This window comes from Protopterus annectens, chromosome 13.part0, assembly GCF_019279795.1.
Source record: "Protopterus annectens isolate FY-2018-M chromosome 13.part0, PAN1.0, whole genome shotgun sequence".
NCBI lineage: Eukaryota > Metazoa > Chordata > Ceratodontiformes > Protopteridae > Protopterus > Protopterus annectens.
In genome coordinates this window covers 453,678,297-453,684,196 of record NC_056747.1, presented here as the reverse complement: position 1 = coordinate 453,684,196, position 5,900 = coordinate 453,678,297, and positions in this window count along the sequence as shown.

Below are 5,900 nucleotides of genomic sequence, written 5' to 3'. Positions count from 1 at the left end.
TATACCTCCCCTGTACTCTGCTCTCATCAGACCAGAAATAGAGTACAATGCTTCCTTTATATACCTCACCGGAAATATGCAGCAAGTGGAGAGACCAAGAGGTTTCTCACCAAGAAAATTCAGTATCTACAACACATGACCTACACAGATACTGAAGGCCCTGTTATATAGACTGTTTAGAGGCATATTGTGCCTGGTCTACAGACCAGTCTCAGACCCTGTCTTGAAGCTGTTGCACGTCCACAAATCCAGTGCGACAAGATTCATTCACTCTAGGGATATTAACCTAGCTTGCAATATTAACAGGACAGGCTTGAGAGACAAATTTCTCCCAGCGGTTGCCACTCCTCTGGAACGAACTCCCATATCACGTAAAATGGAGCTCCTCAACGACCTTATTTAAGCTTAACTTGGACAATTGGAAACAATAAATATGCACCAGGTGTTTCACCTTTGTCCCTCTTGGATAGGAACAGCCAGTGCTGATCTTGGATTTGGATGCAAATAGACTAATATATATATTATATATATGTATATATATATATTGGGAACAAGGGTATAACATGGCTAGGTTTGTACAGACCTTAGGGCCAATAGCCTAGTTACCTCCTGTGAAGAGTTCTGTGTGGGGCACCCACCTAGATCGGCCCAACAGGCAAGCTGCCTTGTTTTTTTTCACAAGTGGCATAGAGGCTCTGTCTTAGACTATCAGAACATGGAATGTACAATTAAGCTTGCCTTTACTCAGTTTTATACTACCATATATGTTTTGGTTACATATAACTAATTTTTTGAAAGGTGTGTCAACATTTCTTGATCTTCTCTAACACCATGTGTAAGCAATTGACCATTACATCTTCTTTCCCTGTTAGCTAATAAACTAGAAAGCTTTTCTTTCATTTTCTAATGTGGTAAAGGCCACTGCCTATCTCAAATTGGATACAGAATAATGCATTAAAATTTCTTAAGTTTGCCAGTTGAAGTGGATCATTTTACATTTTTGGTCGGCAAATCATTTTACATATTGAATAAGTTTGTGGGGTTGTTCTGCAGCTCTATGTTTAATTTGATTCTCCCTGAATAGTTGAACAGCATGCTATGCAACAGGGGGCATTCACATAGCAGAGGGCAACTGCAAAAAAAAAAAAAACCTTGGCTCAGATTTAAGTCCAGTCTTGCTTGTTACCTTTTATGCAAGTAAAGGCAAGATCTTGCCATATACGGTAAGTTCAAAATAAGCATTTTCCCTAAACAGCACAGTTAGAAGTGCCAGAACAGTGGACTAACTATGATGGTAAATAGCTTGACCTTGGTACTTGTTTAGGCTTGCAGATGGGAGTAACCACTAGCTTGGATCTAAGTGGTTGAGTTTTGGCTTTCTTAATTTAAGGCAGAAAACAAAATTAGGCTGTACTTTTTTCAGGAGTACTGGTTGCAACAAATAAACAGACCCAAGGCAGACCCTGCTGGCCAGAAATTTATTGCAGAATTCTTTCACTCATCTTTAGGTAATAGCTGACATACAGAATAAACAAATGCATCAAATACTTTATGAAGTGCTATGAAACTACTGTTTGTGTGTGTGTCACATCACTTATGATGTCTCTATTACAAGGTTTACTGCCCACCATGTACAGAAATCTGACACTGCTGTTAATTTGCGGTGTTGATCTGTGGGCTGTGGTCAGCATGTGGGACATTTATCTACTTGGCACCAGTTCTTCTAAGCATATAAAGCTGACCAAAATGCACACTCACCAGTTGTACAAGAGAACGACATAACGACATAACGACATAACTCTGTATTTCCATATGATTTCATGTTAAAAAAAAAAAAAGTCCGTGCAAAAGGGAAAAAATTTCAGGTACATGACATTTTGTTTAACTATAAATAAAACTTGGATACTGAATAGTTAGAGAAGTTTAACTACCACTCCACCCCGCTTGTTTCCTGCCTTTCCTGTAACTAGTCTAGTCCAGGTACAGATTTGCTGTATCCAGGACTGTTTGTAAGCTTCTGAGCCTCCCAAGCCTTTCTGTATTGGAGGGAAGCCTTCTAGCTTATCAGTGGGAGTGGTAAGAACTAGTAGCCTATCTACCATAAGAGGAGTGGTTTCTGGCCCAGAAATTTTAGCTTATTGGCCGTTTGGGCAGTTTTTTTCCATCTCTTTCAACTTTCTGGTTTAAAAGCCCACATCTGCACTTGTTTCCCACCTCTCCTGTAACTAGTCTAGTCCAGATACAGATTTGCTGTATTTAGGATTGTTTGCAACTACTAAACTTCTTGGAATAACCATTGACAATCATCTTCTTTTCATCAGCACACACACAACACACCCCAGTTAACATTAAATTGGATCTTGGATCCTCATATTAAACCTTTTCCTTTTCTAACCCCCACCAACAAGAACCAAATGTGCTCTCCCCATCTCCTATCTATCCTCCATAATTCCCAATTTTATACCAATCTCAGAAACAAACAAACTTCTTAACAACGAAACTTGCTATAATAACATAATAAGTTAACCCCATAACCACCACTGTATTATACTGTAAAAACTTGGCTGGCTCTTGGCTCAAAACTACCTAAAAATTCCTCACTACAACTCTAGCCTCAACATATTACACACCTGACACAACCCCCTGACTCTTCCTATCCTAATCCAATTATAAATCCTACACTATAATGCTCCTCTCTAATAAACTCATGACTAAATCAATAAAATTGTAAGCTTCTGAGCAGTGACAGTCTGCTCTTCAATTTTTCCCTTGGATCTCTCCTCTCCTGCACTTTTACTAGCTTATTAGTTTAGCACTCTACCAGACTTCTTATAGCAATTATTGTAGCACTTAAGTGCTACCAGCACTAAACGTTCTACAAGCAAACAGCTCCGGTACTTATTGATGCCCACCCCTCCAGGCATGTCTAAAGGTCAATTCCCTGTGCTTTCTCCTAATAACCTTGTGAACTTGGGCATCATGAGGCAATTTAACTACCTCATGTACACTGCCAGCCCTCCAGAGCACACACCAGGACTGTCTTCACATAAAAACACACAACACACCCACCTTTGCTGAGGCTCTGAATAAATATCTACCTCTCAATAAAAATCTACCCAAACAGCAGAGATCTCCAAGGCAGAAATGCACTCTACCACCGCAACATAACACTAATCATGAGATGCAGTGTGACACTCAACCAAAGCCCCTAAGGCAAAACAGCATGCCCAACACACTAGACTCAATAGTGAGGCACACTGATGTCCCACTCACTAGGCTGAATAAGGAGAAAATCAGCTGCCTGTCAGGCGCCAGGATCTACCACATAGCGCACACACTTCTGTCCCTCAAGGTATAAATATGACTTCATTGTACATGTGGTATAAATGACCTAAGACATACCTCCCTGGACTACATGAAGAGAGACCTGGAGGAGCTCTTGGATTATGTAGCCCAGGTGGGTATGACCCTAGCCCTGAGCAGCATCCTACCATCACACAGAATGATATCATAGTCCAAGCAGAAAATGATTGATTTCAACAATTGACTAAGTTTCTGGTGTCATTCTAAGGGGATCCAGTATCTGTCTGCCTGGGATGACATGACTGACAGACCTCAATGCTTTGCCAGAGATGGCCTGCATCTGTCACCCCTGGCCTTCCGGATACTGGTCAAGGCTCTTGCCACCCCTATAGTGCCTTTTTCAGGTGGGATTCCAAAGACCAAATCACCACTGTAACAACTGCAAACAAATGCAATCTTAGGGTCATGCTGCTCAAAGCTAGAAGTCTAAATCTCAAAATGCACTCTTTCCCAAAGCACTCCTTAAAATGGAGAACATCGACATTTGTGCTGTAACAGAGACCTGGTTCAAAGAAGCAGAAAGCACCCCTGCTTTACCAGGCTATAACTCATTCCACACCTTTTGGCCCCAGAACTTGGACCGAAGCTCCAAAGGTGATGGTGTTTCCATATTCATAAAGGATCCGCACACCTCCAGACTGGTAGCCCAATGTAAGGCATCTGAGATACTTCAGGTGCAGCTAACATTGGGTAAGACAGCGATTCAGGTCATAGCCTGCTATAGGTCCCCAACCATGTCCCAAGACTCGCACTCCACATTCCTAAGCACCCTGGAGAATTAGGGTCCAATTTAACACTCTCATACTGGGCGACTTCAACTACCCCTCCATTAACTGGAAAAAACTACTCCTGTACCAATACACTTGCCCAACACTTTCTGGAATTCACTAATTCCAGTGTCCTGGACCAGCTTATACATACCCCCACTAGAGGCAGCAACATCCTTGACCTGGTCGTTACTAACATGGGTAACCGTTGCTCCACACCAGTAGTCAGCTCCTCCCGGGTTAGATCCGACTACAAACTAATCGCCCTGGAAATCCACATCCCTACCACCCCCACCCCTCCCACAAAGTTAACCACCATGAAAAACTTCTCCAAAGCTAACTTTGGGCTCCTAAAAACAGAGGTGGCTAACTTCATGGCACCCATGCAAATGGAGAATAGTTGCATGACTGCCAAATCCTACACCAATGCACTGTACAAACATGTACACAAATGCATGGATCTCCCCATACCCAACAGAACCAAGACTCTCTCCTCAAAAAAAAAAAAAAAAAAAACTGATTGTCCCCTGCCATAAACAAACTGTACTACAGAAGGAGGAAACTGATGTAGAGTAAGGTGAAGTCCCAAGACTGGAAAAACTCCCTTATCAGCCTCAACAAAATGTTGAGATCCCTCCTCAAGTCCTCTAAAGCTAGCTATGAAAACAGAATTGCAGCAGATAGTAAAGACAACCACAAGGCCTTTTATAAGAATCTCAATGGCAATACCCAGATTTGCTCTGAGCTACTGCACAATGGTACCTCTTATACAGAGCCAACAGATATTGCCAATATATTGGCCGACAGATTCTGTGCCAACTTTACCCCCCCCCCCCAAAGGACTAATCACAATACCAGTGGATTGCCAGGCACCCAGTATTACTGCTGCACAGGTTAAAACAGCACTGTCCAAGGCCAAGAATAGACGTTCTATGGGACCTGACTATCCCTGGCTGTTTTACATGACCTACAGAGTGAACTGGCACCTCACCTGTGTGCCCTTATCAATCACAGCCTCACATCAGGCTTTGTCCCTACTGAATGGCGCACTGCTACAGTCCTTCCTCTCCACAAGGGAGGAGTGACTACAGACCCCTGGGATCCATTGCCCCATTAGCCTGATAAGTCTGATATGTAAAGCTATGGAATGCATCATCATGGACCTAATAAGCAAGGATATAGGGAATCTCTAAACTCTGGATTCTACACAGTTTGGTTTTGTGAAGGGAAGATCGTGCCTGCTCAACTTGGTCAACCTCTTTGAGTCGGTCACCAGAGCTGTGGATGAAGGCAAGGTGGTTCATACAGCCTACCTTGATCTGGCCAAGGCCTATGATGCCATTCCCCACTGAGGAATTATAGAAAAACTCACTAAGCTAGGTATCAACCCCTATATCACTAGGTGGGTTGCAAACTGGCTCACAGATGGCTACTTTCACACTGTTGGTTCTGACTCCAAGTCAGACCATCGATCAGTCATGAGTAGAGTCCCACAGGGTTCGGTCTTGGGTCCTCTTGTTTGGTATCTACTTCTCTGAAGTCCAGGCCAAGACGAAGGGACTCTGGATGACAAAGTTCGCAGACAATTGCAAGTTGGGAGCTATTAACTCCCCAAGTGATGTTGACATCTTATAGAAAGGCCTCAATCCCAAAAGTGTGTCATCTTCCCCTTGGAAAAAACCTGGTTCCCTTGAATTACCACATCAATGGTAGTCCACTGAACACAGCATTATAAGAGATCTTAGAACACATGTTGACAGCAACCACTCT